Here is a 24,102-nt window from a genome sequence, read left to right on the forward strand (position 1 = left end):
CATCGGTATAGAAAGTATCCTTATGTTAATTTAGGATATAAAATAAATACGTACCTAATTTTAATCAAATACGTTCTGTCATTTAGCCGTAATTCAGTAAAAACATTTACATATATGACAGGTTGATTGGGAGTAAATGCTTACAACATTAACTCTGCCTTGTATACATATTTGTACTAATGAATAAATAAATAAATACATATTTATAAATTTTCATATTTATAATATTAACAAGATGGAAATTATTTACTCCAACGATAGATTCATGGTTAAGTACTAAGTAATACGGTCAGAATTAAATTCAGTTAATTTTATGAAACCAAATTTAAAATATCCTAAATCTGAAGACTATTTCTTCACAATACAACATTTTACAATACTGTGTTGCCTATGGTATTTCATCTGGGTTGTCGCTCTTGAAGTAATATAGATTACAATGGTTTATCATTAAATCAAAACTAGTCACGGTACTATAGAAGTAAAAATTACATACCACTCGTATCATTACTTGTATAAATAATATTTTAACATAGCAGTTTTAAATATTGTTTATAAATTCCTTTCAAGTAAAATTTGGTATCTTTCACAACAAAATAAAATTATTTTAATTTCGAACATCTAAAGCTATTTTTAGATCTTCAGTTTTGTAATTTTATTAATTTTTATTTTTTAAGCAAATTGTTAAGGCAATCAATAATTTTAATATAATATAATATTATTTTCTGTATCCTGCGTACAACATACGTAAATTAGAGTCTAATTTATGCGGTATTCACAGGTAGTTTATATATAGTATCCTATATACAACCTACTTGTGCATCAAAATTTTATTTAAATTCGTTCAATAGTTTTCGAGTAAAAGAGTAACAAATATCCATCCATCGTTACAAACCTTTATATTTATTATATTAATAGAAAGATGAAAAGATTGATAAGTGCAAAAGAAGCGAAAGGGGCCTGTTTGAATCGAAGCAATTGACGTTTCATTGTTTCTGCCTACCCCAAAGGTAAATACGCGTGACAGATATGTATGTATGTATGTTAATTGAATTAAGGCGTGGTATTATCATAGAATTATATTACTTAGAGAACCCTAAGATTGTATACATCAATACAAACAAGATTTCTCTGGAGTTCCAAGATAGGCATTTACAGGAGTCTCCAGTTGACGTCTCGGCTCTCCAGCGAGATTGCTAGGACTTTTTCCATCGTAACACTTAATTCAATTTGTGTAAGCCCCTTTATGTGGCTGCTGTGGCTTTAAGCTCGTTCAAGGACTTCGAAGGGCAGTGGTGTTGCCTTAATTGAAAAAATATTAGATGTTTATACTGAAACAAATTACTTTTGAGACGTGAGACCCTTGAGAAATATTATTAAAATCTGAAGTATAATATGTATTGAAAAATTTCAAAGCTGAAATATTCTATTTGAATATTATGAATTAATTTAAAATTTAAAAATATTAGACACTTACTACTGCTGTAGTATTTGTATATATGAAAACGTTTATGCCCAACTTTATACTTTATTTGAGTAGTAAGTATTCTTACAATATATATATATATATATATATATATATATATATATATATATATATATATATATATATATATATATATATATTTGTTATTTATATTATACAAATTTTATTTTAGTATATCAATTATTACTATCTATTATTCTTTTATTCTTGTACACATATATGTATTAATGAATAAATATATATAGTATATATATATATATAACACACACACACACACACATATATATATATATGTTATTATATTATTATAAATATGTTTTTTAAACTTTCATATTGTTTACCTATACATATTTTGAAATCGACATGACGCCAACAAAAATTATGAATTATTGTGAATTTAGAACATTTTATTGCCGTAAATACGAAAGGAAAAAAACTCCATGTCACCCTAACTTTTGCATAATATTAGTAAAAACTAATATTGTGCAAAAGTAAATTTGTTTAGTTGTTACCTTTTGTGGTATTTCTACGAATAAATTATAGCTAGTAAACTCCATTAACAATAACTAACATAAACGGAGTTTTAGTTTCCAAAAAAATACAGATATCTACACTACTTGCTCATATGAAGCCGGAGTGAATCGCTTATGTTATTCTTATAAATGTGAAGGTTAAAAAATATTTATTTATACTTTATTGTACACATTAATAATGCATAAAAACATATTTTTTATGTATTATTAGTGCACATTTGTTTACCTCCGTCATACGGATGAAAGCAAATGTACGAAGGGGAGCTTAATTCTAATGGAATTCTTTTCCAACAAACCCAAAATAGAAAGAAGCATCAATGTCAGCAGGTGGAGCGGTGTATAATATTACATGATTGTCATGAGAGTTCCTAATTCAAATACGAGTAAATTTAAAGAAAAATTGTATATGCAGCTTTAGTGCACTTGTGAACTGCAATTGCATATATCTGCATAATTACTTCACACTTATGTTCACACCCATAGAACAAACAAAAGAAGGTTTAATTCGAGGTTACACAGCTATTATTACTGACACTAATAGGATAATACTTATTGCAAGATAGTAATCATAATGTAGACTTATTATAGTGTTAATGTATCTACGTACCATCTTAGTTATTCATAATGGTAACACATGACACATGGATGTCATAGGTTGTGATACTTACGGTATTGTTCATGACTATTAGAATTTCTAAAATTCTATAAAAAATAATAATTTAGTAAGACCAGAAATAATGAGGACAAATCCGCGAATTTTATTTACTCATCCTGTCGAATCAATAAATAATTTATAAATTAATGATAAACATTCTTTTCATAATTATATTATTAGTAAACTAAAATTAAAAAAAAAAAAACCTTTTGAATTGAGAATATAAAAAATTAAAAATTATTTAGTCATATTAAATTAGTATTTTACTAACTTTAAAAATAAGAATGTTCTCAATTTTGCATTTTTTTTTCTCAATATATTTTTAGATTTAACATTTATTTTTACTACAAATATAACCAATATAATAATACGCAAAATTTACATTTAATTATGAGTATGTACCCAAAGATAATGGAATGTTTAATAGAAAATAGAATGGAAATGTTTACTGCGTATTCATTCCATTATTTGGCGCCATAATTAATGGTGCGTTAATCAAATGTATCCATTCACGTCATTTGCTTTGCGTAGTTGTAGCGTTGGTATTGGAGACCTTTCAAGTAACTTAATTAATAGGACAGTATCGAATAGTAAATAGAATTGAATCAATGGGCTAGTGTTTATTGAATCGGTGATGTAGATGGCACTATGGTCTATTTAAACAGAATTTAATGAATGGGTATCTGTTTTGGTTGAAATTATCTCTCAATAAAAATACTACCAAATTAAAACACTCATTCAATTAATATTAATACCAGAGGGAGACTTTGTACAAAAGTCGATTGCTTGGGTACCTCTGTCCCATTCGTGTTTCAACCATGAAGCAGTTGTGTTTGCATGGCTGTGTTTCGGTTTGACGGGTGGGATATGGCGTAAATTTACAGGGTAGAGAGGAATAACACCCGAGTTTTCAGGAATGGCAACGCATGTGGGATATCATGGACGGAAGAGTATACTCTGTTATGTCCATGGTAATGCTCACGTCTATAGGCGACGGTTATCACTTTCGGGCCAATTATTTGGTTGCTTACATTTTTATTAAATTCTAACATTTATGTTAATTTATTAATATTATAATAAAAATTAATAACTTAGACAGAAGGACACTCTAAAAAAAAATTGTATGTGCATACCTTTACCATGGATAAGACTTATGACAGTTTCATTATGTTCTACATTTAAAAAAAAAATAAATGTTATTAAACAGAAGGACGCTTTAAATAAAAAATCATCTGTGCATATCACTTGAATGGATATGCTTTCATATCCACCGAACAGTTCGCCATTTGACTCGACTTGGAGTTCACCTCCATACCTTAGAGTCTAAATGGTCGCGTACAGCGCGGTTTCAGAAATGTTCCTTTCATGAATTCTCAGGTTATAGCTTGAGCTCTTCTAGTCGATGTTTATTCAAGAGATTACACTATGGGGTTCTTTAAAAAGGGGTATAAAGAGGTTTCTTCAGGGTCGCATCACACGCGTAATGTCTCTAACTTATGAATACCTATTGTAGGCGTTCATAAGGTATAATAACTGCTTTAGGTGGGCTGTATGCTTGTTCGCCACTTCGGTGCTTTAACTAAATATGTTTTAGTTTTAACGGTTGTATATAGCAATGAAATTGTAGGGTACGGAGGCATTACTTCATAAGCCTCAAGAATAGCAAAGTACGAGGGATACCATGGATATAACACTATTTCTAAGGTGTTTTTCATATCTATAGGCGATGATACACGCTTTCCATCAAGAGGGCAATCAGCTACATTGCCATACCATGTTGTATGAAAAAGATAATAATAGAAAAATATGTTTATTTTAAATGAAAAATTAAATAAATCATTATTTTTGGCAGTGTACCTGTCTTTTCGTAATAAAGGACTAATATACTTATTTCGTTAAAACCGTCGGGACAATGGAGTCCATTAGTCCCGTATTCCAATGTCCGTTCAGAGGCGCGGGCGTTCATTACTTTAATGTTAATAAGGTTATATATTTTAGATAATATTATTATTCTCTTATTGTACAATAATAAAGTATTGTGAAAATAAAAATTAAATTTTAGAATATACATTCTTTATTGCACTTGTAAGTTACATATAAAATAATTATAAATATTGTGAGCAAGGGTGGACTTATCTCTGACAGAGATCTCTTCCAGTCAAGCTTCAGTTTGTAAGGATTTTAGCGGGCAGCTGAAATAACTATTATATTAAACAAATATACAGTTAAATAAAATATTAAAATATATAATAAAATATTATATAAATACATATACTATAAATACATATAATACCTACCTACTTATATAATAAATGTTAAAATGAATGAATATATTACTTACATTAGAAATTTCGTTTAGTGATTTTAAGATTTGACAGTTCAGTTAGAAAAATACAGAAAAGGAAAATAAAAATACTCAAGGGAAAGAATATTATAAACTAAATTATGTTCGCAATGGCTTCTTTGTGAATTTTAGTGAAATAATTTTTTAACCACTTCTAAGTGGCGTTTCAAAATAAAACATAACAGATTTTGAGTCAGATCTTCAGAAATCTTATATATAAAATTCTCGTGTCACGGTGTTTGTTATCAAACTCCTCCGAAAAACGATTTTTATGTTTGTGTGCATATTGGGTAGGTTTTCGGCCAACATCTATTTTTCTTTTTTACCCCTCATGATATGGGGTGACCCTCCCCAAAAAAAATTTTTTTTTTAACAAATTTTTCCATTTTTATTTTATTATGACTAAGCATCGAAAATACATACAACCTCAAATTTTCACCGTTTTACGATCAACTCCTGTTTTTTAATCGCGATTTTTATATGCTGCAATAGAGTTGCAAGATCAATCCAATATAATAATTATACGATAAATTTTCATGTATAGTTCTAAAAATAATGTATATGGTAAAACAACGTTTGCCGAGTCAGCTAGTATAATTATAAAAACTACATCGCATTTAGTGGAATATTTTTGCATGATACTGGAAAAAATATACAGACTTGTACATGGATAAAGTCTTTAAAAATCATTGTTTTGGCTTCAACTACTCATATAAATTTTATTTTCTGATAGAGTGTATTGCTAGCAATGGGTCAGTTATACCCCATTACTAACAATCCCTTTCCCCCCAGTATGATAAGATTATCCGAACATTCTTGACTAAAATACACGTAAGTAATTAAGTTAGTTAATCTTGTATATACTCGTAAATGTAATGTGTACTTACAAGTTTTCATTAAATTAACACAACTTCTACTCCAGCTCTGTTTTCTTTGACTAATTGGGGGAAATTTATTAGTGCATAATTATAATGAATATAAATATATTTTATTTTATTAATAATAATAATAATAATATGTCGGTGAACGGTCTTATCCCAACCAGTCTGGAACAACATCTCAGACGGTTGGGATTCCGAGGCGGCTCACTCCCGGGAAAGATGCAGAAAGCGGTGTTCTTAGATTCTGCCCGCATTGTACGCCGGTTTCTCTCCCTGGGGCCCTGAACCCCGGCCGACTGTGCTTCTGCTGGGGGTTAGTTGCCATCTCCTCTCCTTAAGAGGGGAGATGAGAATTTTAGTGAAGTTTAAAAAATAATAATAAAATTGTAATTATTTTGTTTAGTTTGTTAACGCAGTATTCATATTATAATTAATATTCAAATATTGTCATCTTTCAAAGGAAACAATAAAGGGTATCTATCTATCTATTGTGTCTACAGATATCACAGAAAATTTTAATTCTACTAAAGAATTATTTTTATGTATTACTCTTATTCTGCATACCTCTTAATTCATTGACCCAAATTAAAAATATAATATTTATAAAGGCTATTTTATCCAATATATATTATAGATAGATTATTTCAATCGATTAGATCAATAAAAATATTTATTTATTTATATTTTCATATGTTGCTTTTGAGATAAAAAGAAAAATGTATTTTAATACCTAAGTTATATATGCCTTCAATATATATTTTATGGAATATAAAGAATTTAAATTTTTTTTACAAAAATAACAGAATAAAAATTTCGGAAATAATATAAAATAAAAAACATTTTATACGAAGTGGATCACAACATCCTGTGATTTTTTTATTTCATTAAAATTGTTACCAATTTTTTTTTTCCTTTTATGTTTTATCAAAAGTTTTTAAATAGTATGGAATATAATGTATCAAATCCTCCAATCAAACTGTTATATATAAAATCCGTGTGTATAATCCGCTCATTGTTTTTTCAATGTGATCATTTCTTGTAATTATTTGTGTCTATAATAAATTTGTTACTGTAATCCTTTAGAGAAAATAATAAAGTACAATACCTACTTGTACAACAATTAGTCCATTACCCTAAAGTTGTCTTGAAAAGATTGCTCCCAGCAATAAGACCGCCTTACTGTACTTATACAATTGTATCGTTATATTTATTATTTGTCTTGTTTTCCCTCTAAATTGCATAATGTAAATAAAGTACTTATACTTCATTCATTAATAAAGTTTAGAATATGTATTTAATTTATATTGATTAACTTTTTTGTTACACAACGGTTTCATATAGCGGTCCAAATTTCTGAAAATCGTAGTGCGATATTATAATGCAGATATCCCACCAATTTGCAGACTCGTATTTTATAATATTATAATCCCGGTGGAGAGAAATTTGTGCTTGCGGCAAAATGGGATTACACAACTTAGTAGCAATATGTGTACGTGTTCATAAGCTCTCTCTTATATCAACAAAACTGCTTTTGTAAGTTCAGATTTAGGTATTAAGTTAAAATAATTATTATTAATTTTGAAAATTTATTTTAGGCAGTGACACTGTTTTTATGACTATTTATATCCATGTTATTGATACAGTAAATTTATTCATTAACTTTAAATTATTTATTGCAATCTTTATGTTTATATACGTAACCATGTCATGAAAATAATGTATAACGATTAAATAATTAATTGATGAACGAATAATCACATAAATAATACTAATATTGTAAAATTGTAGCTAATCGACGTCTGTTCATGGGAGATATTTAAGAAAAAGTATTATGAAGGCTCCAAGAACAATTTAACGCAAAATAATATTTTTTAAAAATTTTGTCTGTCTGTATGTTTGTTTCAGCGTCAAAAACTACTGCACCCAATTGGATAAGTTTTCACAGTTATAAGTGTCCCTGAAGGTCTAACTAGTGTATGATTTATCTTGATACATCATCTACGAGTGATTTATTTAAATTGAATTTTTCTACTTCTGAAATCCACACATACGATGTAGGAAGCGAAAAGCTAATATGATTTCTTATTTCTTTATCAAGTCTAATTATATGTGTGTGTATATCTACGTATTACGTTACAAGGAATATTATCAGTTCTATATGTATATAATGTAAGCCACAGTATTGTATTGCTTGAACACAATTATTGGTAAAATTAAGCCCATATGTGCGTGTCTCCTTGTGTACCCAATTGTTATTCCGAAAGTGAATACGAACTATTTTGGGAGGATTTGAGATGTTCCCTCCATTCCTACGCATACTCGAATACTCGACTCGGCAATCGGTAACTATAATAAAATCCTTATTTGATATTATAAATGTGAATGTGGGTTTGTTTGTGTATTAGCTTTTTAACACTTTAACGGTCTAACCAATTACTATGAGGGGTAAGAGATTGTTGGTAATGGGGTCTTACTGACCTATTGATATTAATACACCCTGTCAGGTCGACCTCCACGCGGTTCCCTCTGGAAACCATCGTGGTTAATTCTAGTGAAATTCGTCACGATGGGCTAACTGACCTGCTTTCATCGTCACCTATCATCCTTCACTGGTGCCCCGCTAGTGTATACTGATAGCGCAGGCGGGGTTACCATTCCATTTTCACCTATTAAACAAACCAATTACTATAAAATTAGGTATTTAGGTACTATATGAGATTCAGAAGGTTATAGACTTTATTCGGGTTTTATTAAGTCATGTGTAAGAGATGCTATAGGTTATATATAATTAATATAGTTTATGTATAAATAAGTAATGTTAATGTAAGTCCGAATAAATGTATATTTGACTAGGTTTCACTGAACGATGACTGGGAAAAAATAGTTTACATCGTTCTTCTTTGAACTCCTTAGAACAGCTAAGTTTCATGTCCTTCATTTTAATTAAATTTGTATTTTGTATTAAAAATGAATATACGAAAATCATAAAAATTTAGTTTTCTTGAACAGAAATTATTTATATTTTTATAAATGTATTTATGAACTTTTCCCGTGTGGTCCCGATATGATGATGATTTATGATCTTACTATATTTGTCATTTTCGGATTAATTGTCAATTACGATAAACATAATAGTTATAAAATTTCTCCTTATACATCATTAAAAAATACACATAAATTTAAAAAAATACATTTATATTCTAATTGTATACTCCGTACAATTTAAAAATTGTACAGTTTAAAGACTATTACATATTACGATGAGTAAAAGCGAGAGCTACGAGTCCAATATAAAGTGATCCTTATTGCCCATTCTCCTTTCATCGTAATATTATGCTTAATTCTTAAATTATACTTACAAAACAAATTAAAAGTAAATTCTTTAAGGAGCAAATTATAGAGACTGTTTATTTGTTATCATTAAGTTAGACTTATTGGAATTAACATACTATATACAGAGAGATATAAGTTGCTTTTAATCCCAGTTCTGTCCACATAACCTGGGTGAATCAAGCTATGGGCACAGTTAATATTGTCTAATATATGTAGTATTATATTATCTGTGGTATTGTTTTCACTACAATATATTTACTAATGACTAATGGACATTATTTGTGTTTACAATTTTCTTTTCTTATATAAGCAGAGTACTGTGCATTAAAACATTTACGTTGATAATTCTCTCGTCATATTCAAAAGGCTTAATAGATGAGTCAAACATAAAAGTACATTTTGTGGTTGGATTAAATGTCCATCGTGTGCGTAGGCCTATAGAGTTTGCATGTTTAAACAGATCGCGATATGCCGTTTCAGATTCCTCTCAGGATTCGCCAAATATTTGTGTAACGTAAAAGTATTTTTCCTCAGTCGAATGGCTGCTGTTTTATCGTCTGTTACTGACACCAGAACCGCGTGATATCAGAAGCGCGTGACTTTTGGGTCACGTACAGCTTGTGCTTATATTAGAAATGTAAAATGTATAAAGATATTAGAATTTTTAGATGTTTCTTACTCGATTTTCTTAAATATTTAACGTATATCGATGATTATTAGTTAAACCAAAATGTTTTTCTTTTTTCAAACTTATATAGAATGAATAACCCATAATCAATAAATAAGTCAGTAAGTAGGGAAAAGGATGGTAAACAAAAGGGCTAGTGGTTTCATTGCTTACAATATAGTGGTACATTGTCAGGTCGACTTCCATGCGCCCCCTCCCCTAGCCCCCTATTACTTACTTACGGCAGCGTATTGCCATTATAAAAAGATAGCACAGGCAGGGTTATCATTTTGTTTTTATTAGTTAAAAAAGACTTGCAAGATGCATTTTTTAATAAAAAAAAGTACTAAGTCTATGTTCCATTAAATTTCATCGAAACAGGTCCAATAGTTTTTGCGTGATGCATGCATAGGCACGGTCCAGTTTTATTATATTTATACACACATGTGAGTTACGACAAGTTTCGTTGAAAAAGGGATTGGATTTACAGCGACAATAAACTCGCTACTCTGCACATGCGAGATGATTTATTATAATAGGATGCAGAAAATAAATATAATATTTTTAGGTCAAGTGGTTCAAGCGAATTCGGTATATTTTGTTATATTGATCATTGATATATTGTTTAAGCAGATACGAAGTGAAGAGCATTCATAACTTTTACTTATCAAAGTGTGGCAAATCTCCCCGTTATTTGTCAATGTTTAAAAACAACACCGTGTGGTCCCGGCATAGAATGGATCACCCCATCCTTTTTCGAGGGTGTCGTAAGAGGTAACTAAGGGTACTTAACCCTTCTTTGCATGATTTTTTTTATTGGTAAAATAAATCAAAGTGATATAATTCATGTTCAAAATTAAAGGAAAAATGGTTAAAAAAATAAATTTGATAGCTTTGTTTTTTTTTTCTGCAATGAACATTAAAAAGATATCCAGACACGATCAATTTAAAGTGAACTTGTTATATTATATATAAGAGGTAGCCCATTCTATGCCGGGACTACACAACATTTATATCTGTAACTGTATTTAATTGTATTCTTTTTCACAATACACTTTAAAATTATGACTTATTTATTTTACACTTTATTGCACAATTTATAGAATAGTAAATATATTTAACTGTAATTATAAATAATACAAAAGGCGGCTTTATCGCTAAGCAATCTCTTCTAGACAACCTTTGGGTAGAGGACATTGAAAAAAGAAAGAAAAACAAAGAATAGGTGGCGCACTATTATATATACAAATATATATATATATATATATATATATATATATATATATATATATATATATATATATATATATATATATATATATATATATATATATATATATACAAAAAAGAAAATAGTGCCATTATTACTGTTAAGTAAATAATGCCTTAAAAATAATATTTTTATTACAAGTATCCTTTTAGCTCCAATTTACTTTCTCAAGAGAGTGATTTACCTAAGAGTGGTGAGGATCGCCTTTTAATTAGTGTCTATTATGTGCGAGCTTTTGCTCGTGTCTCAACTTTAATTGCGTTTAAATTGTAATTTATTCCTCTATTAATTATTTTGTTATTATAACTACATTATCTATACAGGGTGAAATCATAAACGATAGCGTGTTCCACAAAAAAAAAACCGACCGCGTTTTACAAAAAAACCGACTTCAATTTTGGTATAACCAGTTATTTTGATTACAAACTAAATTCGATTTAAATAACATTTCTCTGGAACTAATTTGTAATCCTTACAGATAATAAAATAATCTTTCAAATCGATTTGTACCTGATGGTATTATAATCTACTTCCGTTTGAAGTCGGTAGAAAGTCTACCAATGTTATAGAACAAAAATTTTATAAATAAAAAATTGAATAACTATAACAAATTTCTAATGTGTAATATTAACTCGACAAAGTCGTGTTAGCATGGGAGGCTCATTAATTTTTAGTTGTTTTTCGCCTCAAAATTATGACTTTCACCTGGCAATACTCGTATTAAGTAGCGGCTAACGAGAGCAGGCAACCGGGGTACATTATATTATAGTTTAGATTTTATTAAAAATAAAAATAAAAAAAAAAAATAGTTTTCCACTATAATTTTTTTTCTTCGTAAAGGAAATAAACAATTTTGACTTTATAAAATTAATTTGGGACCAACATCCTATTACTTGTAAAAATAACTGAAAATCGATTCAAAATTAGTTACGTAAACAAAAAAAATCAGACGAATTGTGAACTTCTTCCATCTTTTTGAAATCACTTAAAAAGTCTATATAATAACTAGTTTCTTTGTGAATCTTTTTAATGACATATAAAAGCCTATATTTACCTCCCTGAATTGGAGATTCCTGGAACTTTGCCAATGTCAAGATGCGGAGCTTATGAATGGATAAGAAACCACGCTAATAACTCTGAATTTTGATTATAAGGTTATGTAAGAAAGTAATAATTTATATGATTAAAGGGTTATGTAAGCTATAGGATCAATATTATCGTAAAAAGAGTGAGTTAGTGTGATGAATACCATAATCATATAAACATAATAATGAGATGCACGGACAGTGGTAGTGTACAAAACACCCAAAACATGATTTTTTTATATATTAATAATAATATTTTATTTTTCAGACTAAAATTTAGTCCATTTTGTTAGTAACAATTTCCTTACAAACTATATTAGTAGAATTTTTATGCATTAGAAAGGCAAATACAGCTTGTATGCGGCCTACCTGATGGAAAGTGGTAACCATCGCCTATAGACATAAACAGTACCATGGACATAACAGAGCATATTGTTTCGACCATAATACCCCTTATGCGTTATCATTCTTGAGGACTTATCCCAACCAGTCTGGAACAACATCTCAGACGGTTGGGATTCCGAGGCGGCTCACTCCCGGGAAAGATGCAGAAAGCAGTGCTTTTAGATTCTGCCCGCATTGTACGCCGGTTTCTCTCCCTGGGGTCCTGAACCCGAGCCGACTGTGCTTCTGCCGGGGGTTAGTTGTCATCTTCTCTCCTTAAGAGGGGAGATGAGAATTTTGTAAAAATTTAAAAAATAATAATCTAATTGATAAATGTTATTCAATGTTTAATATTCATCATTTTAAATAGTCATGTAACGTCTAGTAACATTTGGCTATTTATTTCAATTGTCTATTTCCTTAAAAATATTTTAGAAACTATACCAAAAAAAACCTTTTATCAAACAATACTGTGACGTGAGGATGAACACGAACAAACAAAAAAACATTTTATCAATACTGCGGGTATTTTTTAACTTTTCAAATAGAATTTTAAACTTTCTCACAAACAATATAGTTTCAAGAACATAAAGAAAAAGTCAGAATATTCAGTCTTTTGATTGAGATCGTCGTACATGTATCAGATTTTTTCAAATTGTACATAAAGCCCAAAAAAGTCTTAAATAATAGTATGTATATACACTATCGCAAACAAATCTATGTAAAATTCTACTCACAGTATTCCCAGAGCCTTGTGTAATGATAAAAACAGTTTATCACTCAAAGTCGCGTTCAGCTGTCGAGCAAACTTAATTTTAGGGTCAACTTCTACTTAAATTGAATTCTCCTTCTTGATTGCTTTTTATTCGTATCCTTTTCCGTGATAAACGACATCTGATGGCTTAAACAGTTATAGCGTCCTTCTGTATAATTTATTCATTGTCTGGAGTACACAATAAAATGTGATTGCACTGTATAAAGAAATAATAAAATTCTCTTATTTTTATATAATATATTATTTTATTATCGGACTTAACAAGTAAATACCATAAAAATAACTTTAATTGTGGTAAAACCAGATATATTGTCTTAAAAACTAAACTACTAATATAATTTAATTTTGATGAAATTTCTATGGGACTAATCTAAAAGTATATCGGAACTCTGTGGTAATAAACAAAAAAAGATAATAGGTAACTCAAATATGAAATTTCTTTTTTGAAGTCGGAAAAAAATGCCTATCGTAATCGTTTATGGTACTCCATCGATGCTCCATTTTCAATTAACCTAATTTAAAATGGAACATTGATGAGTATCAGGAATGATATCAATCGATAGATGACATAGTGCTACGGGATATTAATATCAAGGGAATTTTTATTATGTTAATTAAAATGAGAAATAAATTGACTGAACCGATGAGTATTTATTTCCGTTTTATAAATAAGAAAAATACTATGGGTTTCAAAAATATATTGAGAAGTCCAAAGTACCTATTCCTGAGAGTTTATATGTTGTGCCTCCGTTCTAATAATTACATTGTCATACCCTACACTTCAAACACAAACTTTTGTATAAAGTTTTCCTCTTTTAAAATATTAACTAAGAACTTTAGAAAAAGGATTTATTAGAACTATTAGACTAATAAAGTTGTAGACTAGCAATTTCATTAAATAATGCCTCGAAAGAATAACTACTTGAAAAGAAAAAAATAACTACACTGAGTTGTAGTCCATAGTTGTATTAGTGCTGCATATACACTTCATTATTTTTTACTATGTAATATTATTATTATCATAATCATCTTACAGCTTTTATCTGTCCACTGCTGAACATAAGCCTCTCACTTAGGGGGGTTTTGCTAGGAGTTGCCACACGAGGCAGGCGCATTGGCAACCGCAGACCGGCTTTGGAGATGTTTAAGAGGGACGCTGCTGCCCATCCATCTAACTCCCTTATTCGCCCTATGACACTCACGGGAAACGAAGAAGTGTATCTATTCTATGCCGGGACCACACAGCGATACTATCACAAACATATTATTGTATTATTATTCATATTATTAGTCACATCCTTTTGGAGGAGGCTTGTGTTCAGCAGTGAACAGCAGATGGGTGATATTTTACTGATGAAAACGTCATCTATCGGTTTACGCTGGCTGTGTAACAGTGAAAAGTGATAGATGAATATGAAGACAGATTTATTACTCCATTGTGATGAATTCATCTGGAATTAACTATTACGGTTTTTAAAAGGCAACGGGGACTAACCTCCTCATTACTAAAAATCCCTTACCACTGTATGTTATAGCAAAATACCATATGACAGTCTATGGGAGAGAACTATGTTCAATGTACAATTAACGGCTGAAATGATGAGGATAAAACTCAGCATTAATGGTAGTATAAATCTGTTTAATTTCACCTAAAACACCTACGTTCGTTGTCATAAGCCGGTAGATAAATTGGCGAGATTTTCCACGTTTACGGACAGCTCACGTTGGTTCCTAACTTGATACAAATGGACGGCACACTGCAATGGTAAGCTTATAATATCCACGAAGTTATTAATATTATTTATTTTCGTATAAAGTACCATTTAACACTGTACAAGTATATATATATATATATATATATATATATATATATATATATATATATATATATATATATATATATATATATATATATATATATATATATATATATATATATATATATATATATATATATATATATATTAATTAAAACATACAGTATTAATAACAATTAGAAATATTGTAAGCAAAAATGAACTTAATAATGGAATCATATATTGAATATATAATGTATACATATGTAAATATATAAATAAACAACAATAGTATGTATGTACAAAATATCTATCTATTATATACACACTGTACATCTATGTACAATAAGTATCAAAAACGAGACCTTAAATATATACTTAAAGATAAAATAATTCTTTGAAATGAGCCAACTGATTTTTCAATAATGAATGAATATATTGAATATATAATGTATACATATTAAATAAAGAACATAATGATGACACTATATAAACATATAAATATATAAAATAATAATTCCCTTACTAAATATATACATTAATAAGGCGAATGAGATGATTTTTCTATGTAATAAGTATTCAATTTTAATTTTAAGTAAATCCTAATATACATATAAGTTTAGCTTTTAATAGACCTAATAAAATTGAACAAAAACATGATATCAGAAAAGAAGTTCGATATCAAAAATTCTGAATATAAAAATAAAGATTTTACTTGAGTACTTAATATAGTTACCATCATATTTTTATGACATTGATATATGCAGTTTTTTATTCTGGAATAACAATAAATCTGTATGAAATTTTGCAGATTTGCAAAATTTAGGAGATTTATGATAACAGTAAAAAGAACTAAATCTATAAATAATAAGTAAATCTATGTAGCTATCTAGAAATATCAATACAAAAAATAAATTAATATTCATGGTATTGTAAGAAATTTTTAATAGGACATGTTTAGCAATAAAAGTTATTGATTACTTATAAGTATGTAAGTGTATAATTTGTTTATTTTTAGTACCAATCGCGTACCAACAGCTTATCAGTTTCAAAGACTACAGATGAGGTTTTCTTAATTTCTGTATTTATTAATATGGCAAAATTATGAGTATAAATAAAAATTATTAAGTAAAAGTCATGTAATATAAATTGTAGGTTTTGTTAAAGTGTTCATTGTTAAAGCCCCAACACATTATTTTTAATGCTCAACGTTATTTTAAATGGGCGGCATAGAGACTGGTATTTCCCTTTTATAAGTATAATTTACACGATTTATTTTAAAACTTCATTCCTAAAATAATCCAGTGAAATATAGGTAATGTTCCATGTTTAAATTTGACTTTAAAATTATATTTTTTTTTTATTTTATTTAGAAATATATACGTTATTTTTATGTTTATCTATAGTATTGTAACGAAAGGATCCAGGTATTTATTAAAAAATGCCCTAATTTTCAAAAACCCTACTACATATTTGTTTTGATCATAGACAATTCATAGACAATTTCCTTAACAAAAAGCATTACTTACTGGCTGGTAAGAAATAAGTGTACAATTTTGTTTTTGATTTGTTGTTTATTTACTGCATAGATTAAAGATAGTACCTGACATTCTCTTTCTACGACTGTTTGTATTCCTTTTTACAATTACACGTTACGGTTGTATTATTTTTTTGTAAATCTATGTTTGTTTATTACCAATTTTTATTTCCCTTCCCGTCTGAGTGGACACTTAAAAGAAACATCATAATACTAAGGTACCTATATAAGGACCCGACCACTATGTCATATACCACCACTATATTACTAAACATAATTTTCTTCTTTGTAGACACACAAATGTAAATATATGTCCCGTGAGGGATTCAATTTTGCAAGTCAAAAAATCCTGCAAGATCCGTTCATGTCAATTCTCGCTACAAATATACTTATAAGTACAAAATAGAACTTATTGATTCTTGAACTTGCTTGTATAGAAATGTGTAGAAGAAATTATATACAAAACATATACTTTTTAATAGAAATATAGCGATTTGATAAAATAAAAAAAATCATATAAATTATGGAGTCAAAGATAATTATATAGATACAACAAACTTGATACGTATGTATATTTTAGGATTTCAGTCGATTCAGAAAGCGTTTTGATTCCAAGAAGAATTAATAAAAATGTTTATTTTTTATTTATTTTTTTCACTACACTAATGTGGCAGATAAGCTCGTCGGATGGTAAATTGTCGCTGTAGTCTATAGACACCTGTAACATCAGGGGTATCACGTACGCATCGCTGATCCTGAAGAAACTTTAACACATTCTTTCTGAAGGACCTCATTCTATAGTCTGAGCGTTCGCGGGAGAAAATTCCTCTGAAACCGGGCGATTGTTATTTTTTTAACTAAAAACTATAAGTGTCAGGTGACTATAAAATATTGATAAAATTTAAGTTTAAAGTACAATATTAAGTAGAAATAGAATAGTTTTAATTACTTAGAGTAAGTCAATTCACGATTATGAAGGATTGACCAGGTATTATTTTGTTTAACTATTATTTAGGGACTTAGACCATTATCAGTACTGACTGATGATGGTCTGAGTTCTTAAAATGAATGAATACCGAATAATTTATGTAATAATGAATTACACAAATGTTAAAATTGTTACACAAATCTGAAAAATGTCCCCAAAGCTTCGTTGCCTGATTTCTAGCACATCAACACAGGGTACACAAGTTTGAAGACTTTTTTTATACCACGAAGGTGGCAAACAAGCATACAGCCCGTCTGATGTTAAATAATTACTGTAATTTATGAATGCCTGCAATATTAGCAGTGTCACCACAACTAGACGATTCGTATGATCTTGTGGTACTTATTGTTATTATTTTTACAATTTAATTCGTACAATTCTTTTATACCAAGTTTTTCTGTCATCTAGAGGGCGAATATTTATTCTTATAGTACTACAGTAATGTATTTATATATGGAGTGTACAACGGCGTACAACGGCGGCTAATGCGAGACAGATTGTATCTATAATGATTATTTATGATCCATGTAAAGTGGCAATTCTAGTACCCCAAGTCTCATAGGTTTTTGTAGTAATTTCTTTTTATATTTTGCTATCGGAGATCAATATTCCTGTTAAATATACCCATTTTTTGTCTTTCCAGAAAAGTATTCACTCTAAAACAATTTTTTTAATCTGCTATTAGAATTACTACTAAAAATAGAATCCCTGAATAATCTTATAATTTTATAATAGTATGAACAAGCTAATTAATCCAGATTCACACGTGTGAATTAATTCAGAAATTTTAAATGCAATAAAAAAATAATTAGCCAAATAGGTGCAGTCGCTCTGAAATTCGCATGCATTCGGGATTTTATTTTTATAAATGTGAAAGTTTATTATTTATATTTATATTTTTATTTATATAGATGTAAAAGTTAGTAAAGATATTTAGATTTTTACTACATGCTGAAACGGCATAATGAATTTGAATTAAATTTAATAAAAGGGTAGGTTGTATTTAACCTCAACAGTTAAGAAACTTTATAAAATTATATATATGGGCAAAATCGTAAGAAACAAATAGTAAGTTTCATTATTAATTCAGAAATTCTCACGAGATGTGCAAAGTACAGGTTGGCAAAGCAAAACTGTAAGAAAAAACTAGTTATATGTGTTATATTTAAAGGGAGAGTTTATAACAACAATTTCATGTGACATTATAAACTCATATACGTGGGCAAAATCGCCGGAAAAAGCTAGTATATATATTATTTTAGAAATTCTCACGAGAAGCGTAAATAACAGGTTGGCAAGGCGAAACTGCAAGAAAAAAAACTAGTAACATATGTTATATTTGAAGAGAGAGTTTATAACAGCAATTCTACATCACATAAAGAAAATGTTACATAAAGTCTTATGTTCATTATTTAAGTTTCTGGAGATTTCATGATGTAGTCATTATAATCATCAATTGTAGAACATTTGTATTTTAGACTATATTTTGTTCTTTTCTGAACTGTTTGTGCACTTCTATTTTTATCAAAAGAGCTTACTCGCATAATTTTAAATATTTGTTTTATTTAAATTTAAATTATCTTTATTCAAATAGACTTGTTTACAAGCACTTTTAAAGTGTATTTTTTTTATGAATGTATCGAATTTATATGGTATTATGCTAAAGAACAAAAAATCTTGATACCAGAGGACGCCTACCTCATTTGAGTATAATAAATTTATAAGTATAATGCTCATAAATGGCAATTTACTTGTCAAACAAATACGCTATAATTTTGTCGTTTCAGCAAACGCATTTGGCTATAAATCTTACTATGTATAGTCCGACGTAATTGTAACTTGCTTTATCTTTAAAAAAAAAAGAATATTCTAAAAAAGCTACATTAAACATGTCAAATTCAATATGGAATCTGGAAGCAAATACTATCAATTCTAAAACGATTTATCTGTATCGATTTGGAATTGTCTGGATGTCTTGGATGATTACCACTTTCCATCAGGTGGGTCGTCAGTTTGTTTGCCATTCTAAGTTGTATAGAAAAATTGCTGAAGATAAAATATAAAAACATAAAAAAAGTCGAATGTACAAGTTCTTACTATTTAAAGTTGCTTATTAACATAAAAATAGTTTTGTAGTAAAAAATACTATAATTATTTAACAAGAAAATAAATTGATACATTTTAAATATACACGATATAAAAATAATATAATAACAGCTAGTTTTTACCCGCTACTTGTGGGTACGAGTGGTTTATGAAGTAGGAAATTTAATGAAGTAGATTACTTCTAGATGGCATATCAAGATGAAATCTATACTAGATTTTAGGTTAGACCTTCAGGAATACCACCACCTACACCAACACCTTCAGTGAAAACCGTATCCAATTTTGTACAGTTGTTTTAACGTGAACCGGAATAATCATACAGGCAAACGAACAGACAAAATTTCTAATAATTTTTGTTTTGATCTCTATTGATGTTATGAAAAGTTTTAATTAATTAATTTTTATTAAATATCTCCCATGTACAGACAACCTGTAGTTACAATTTTATTATATTAATAAGATGCGATTAAGATGATAGGAAAACAGCGAAAAAAGTTGTACGTTCAGTTCAATATTATAGTAAACCGAGCAAAGAGTTCGCCAACTTTGAGAAGTTCCATTATTGAGATAAGAACAACAAATACTACTTATACTACGAACTAAATACTCACAATAAAGCCTGTAGAAGTTTTTTAATATCCTGCACTGAGTACAGTTTGTTCACAGAAAAGTTTCTATGGTGTTTATTTATAATTCTATCAACACAACACTAAGTTACACGTTTACACTAAAAAGAACAACACTAATTTAATATAAGTACATTTTGTATTTATTTATTTTATTTATAAATGACATTTTATTAGAATTATATTAATAATATTACGTAAATGTACGTGAACTCGGGATCGCGAGTAAGCGTGCGTCGCCTATGGAAGCAACCGTCAGAATCGCTCCGTTGCTGAAAACTGAAGCGTTCCCGTTTGACACTACTTGAAACTAGCGTCGAATTTAGCGGCTTTTGATTTTGGTGCGTTTATTTAGTCTAGAAATCATGATCAATATAATTTTCAGACAAAATAAGTACACTGCATTGGCTTTTACTCGCAACTTTGTTCGTATGACGGAAACTGTTCACCTGTTTTTTTTTATACAACTTAGAATGGTAAACAAGCTGACGGCCCACCTGATGGAAAGTGGTAACCGTCGCCTATAGACATGAGCAGTATCATGGATATAACAGAGTATACTGTTTTGCCCACAATACCCCCTATGCGTTGCCATTCCTGAGGATTCAGGTGTTATTCCTCTGTACCCTGTAAATTCACGTCAGATCCCACCCTTCAAACTGAACCACAGCCATGCAAACACAATTGCTTCACGGTAGAAACACGAATGGGACAGAGGTACCCGAGCGATCAACTTTTATATGAAGTCTCCTGGTACGAGACTACCAAATTTCATGATTCATTGAATCGTTGAGATACCACGAGGTAACAAACAAACACACTTTCGTTCTCATCATTTCAACCGTTAATTGTCTACTGCTGAACATAAGAGGAATTTTGCCAGTAGTTGCCACAGATAGATTGGCAACTGAAATTAGGCTTTCAGAGACATTTTAAAAGGACACAGTTTTTGACACCCACATGGAAGAAAGAGTAGCCTATTTTATGTCGGTACCATACTCTAATGTTTATTAAATATTAGAAAACATAAATTTATTAATTTGAAAATAAATATTTTTAAAAATTAACTCAGCCCAATATTGATTGACAGCGTGGACAATTTTGCGGCAGCATTCCTTAAATTTATCTTTAAAATTAAAACGTTATAGTACGAAGATATACGAGCTCGTAAATACCATCTTGAGAATTACTTAAGAATAACATCTCTCTAAAAAATATAAATTCGTCCGGTTTTAAACTCTTTTTATTACGAGAAAATATACATATACTTAAATTTATATACAAAACGTATGGTTTTGTTTGGTAAAGAATGTAAATCCCGAGTTTTTTATAACTCGATGATATTCACCGAATAACATTCTGAAGTCATTATGTTCATTCATGTAGTTTATCGTAAAAGAAAAAACTTAGTACATATTGTAATGTTTTATTTTATTCCCTGTTCGGCTCACACATTGTTTGGATAGTGAAGGTTAGGTCGTGATTCTGGATATCTCCCAATTTCCTCATTACAGATTTTATCATATATGTTAGGATTGGGTGCGTCGCTCGTTTTATTGTATACCTAACTCTTAGAAAAATATCATACAACAATGGTTATAAAATCTTTTTTTGGCTTAATTATACACACCTAAATATTTGACAATTTATAACTTGATGCTTTACTGTAAAAAAATGCTTTTTAGAGGTGTCTACCACAAGAAGTTTTTCACTTTCATTTTTAACCAACTTGAAAAAAAGAGGTTTTCATTTCAGTTGTATTTTTTTGTGTATGTCGCTTCCTAGTTCTGTCATTTATAAATCGCTTAAAAATTTTATTTTTAACTGAAATGACTTATTTTACTGAACTAAGTGTTATTTTGCGTAAGTCCATGTCACCTAACCAGCAATTATAGGAGGGAAGTGAATTGTTAGTAAAGGGCTTTAACAACCCTATAGCTAACAATAGACCTTAACAGATCAACCTCCACGCGGTTCCTCCTGGAAACTATAGTAGTTGATTCCCGTCAAATTCTTCAGGATGGGACGACTGACCTGCTTTCATCTTCATTATGTCCATGTTACTCATGTCTATAGGCGACGGTTACCACTTTCCATCAGGTGGGCCGTCAGCTAGTTTGCCATTCTAAGTTGTATAAAAAAAAAATCTGTTATCCCTCACTGGTGCCCCACCAGCGTATACCGATAGTGCAGATGGGGCAACCATTCTATTTTCACGCATAAAAAAAAACAACAATTATATATCCTTATCAAATAACCTAGTTATTTGATAAGGATATACCTTACTTATATACCTTACTTTCAGATTTATCCCATAGAAATTTTATCAAGATCGATTCAGTAATTCAGTTGTTAAAACAAAACTGGTGTTCCGATTGAAGTTGGTGTTCCTTTTTATAAAGCAAAATCTATTATATTTTTTTCTAAAATAAATAAAACCATATGAATATGAAAAAACTTGTTACAAATGCAGTATCAAGTTTTTTACAACTCATTATGACAATTACAACTCATAATGAACACTCTTTTATTCAGCAATCGAGTAAAAATAGCTGACAGTACGATCCTAGATGGGATTGTCGGAATCTTATCGACACTTGTCATTTATAGTAAACGCAATTCCCGTTTTGACCAAAGACGTAAAACAATATATTGTCTTTTTAGACTAATTTATAAATTCTTTAATTTATAATTTATAATTATATTATATTATATTTTATATATAATATAATATTTATATATAATTTATAATTTATAAATTCTTTTTTTCTTTTTAAGAGATATAGAAACCTTGATACTAATTAGATATATCTCAGGGAAGAATAAGCCTAATTCTAACCCCTGTAAGATTGGTTTTGTTAATTTATAATCATCAGATATTGACAGGAAATTGAAATAGATACGAAAACTTTTTGGGGTCGGTCAGATTTGAACCCAAGCCCTTTCTATAAAGGTCTTAAGTTTAAACCGTTAATCAAGATAATTTTAAAGCTTAAATAATTGAAATTGTAATAGATGGCTAGACAATATATTTATTAATGTATATAATATATAACATACGTAAACAGAAAAACAATCTATTAGAATCCTTTTAAGGCAACCAATTAATCTGAATATTTTTTCCCAAAGAAATAGATTAAATTTTGTTGAAGTAAATATATAAAATGTTTCATTTATTTTTTGAAGATAATATGAAATCTGTTAGTTATATTAGCCACATAATGTATTAGAAAATCCCGAACTAATCTATTTTATTAGTTTTAAACCAATCTATCTTATTAGTTGACACTTTTTTTTAATAAATCAAAGTGTTCCATTTTTCGGTGTTGTTATTATTACTGTTTTATTTTAGCATTGCTCCATCCACACACACACTATGTTGAATCGTCAAAGGATGGTTTATGAAAGAAATTTACTCACACTGAAATAAAACAAAAACTTGGATTGGTTTTAGCGAATCGTTTTTAGAGACATATCCTATCTAAACATATAAAATCTATGGGAATAATTTACTACAGTCTCTTGATTATGAAGTGTTTCGTTAGTGAACACTTATAATTTAATTACTTGTAGATATATGTAGATACACTATAGTGTTTGATATTTGAAGTATATTCATCATAATTGGTATAATTAGAC

The 24,102-nt window shown here is 29.1% G+C and overlaps 1 protein-coding gene across 1 annotated transcript in view; it reads right to left on the reverse strand.

The window, feature by feature from the left end:
- Nucleotides 1-20,711, reverse strand: part of LOC113511804 (cardioacceleratory peptide receptor-like) — a 76,659-nt gene extending 55,948 nt beyond the window's left edge. The window contains exon 1 of the mRNA XM_052896707.1: nt 20,449-20,711. The gene's annotated coding sequence lies outside the window, so the exon portion shown is untranslated. The remainder of the gene's footprint in view (nt 1-20,448) is intronic.
- Between the last annotated feature and the right edge of the window lie 3,391 nt (nt 20,712-24,102).

The sequence above is a fragment of the Galleria mellonella genome, unplaced genomic scaffold (assembly GCF_026898425.1).
Source record: "Galleria mellonella isolate WM207_F2 unplaced genomic scaffold, CSIRO_AGI_GalMel_v1 utg117, whole genome shotgun sequence".
Taxonomy (NCBI): Eukaryota; Metazoa; Arthropoda; class Insecta; order Lepidoptera; family Pyralidae; genus Galleria; species Galleria mellonella.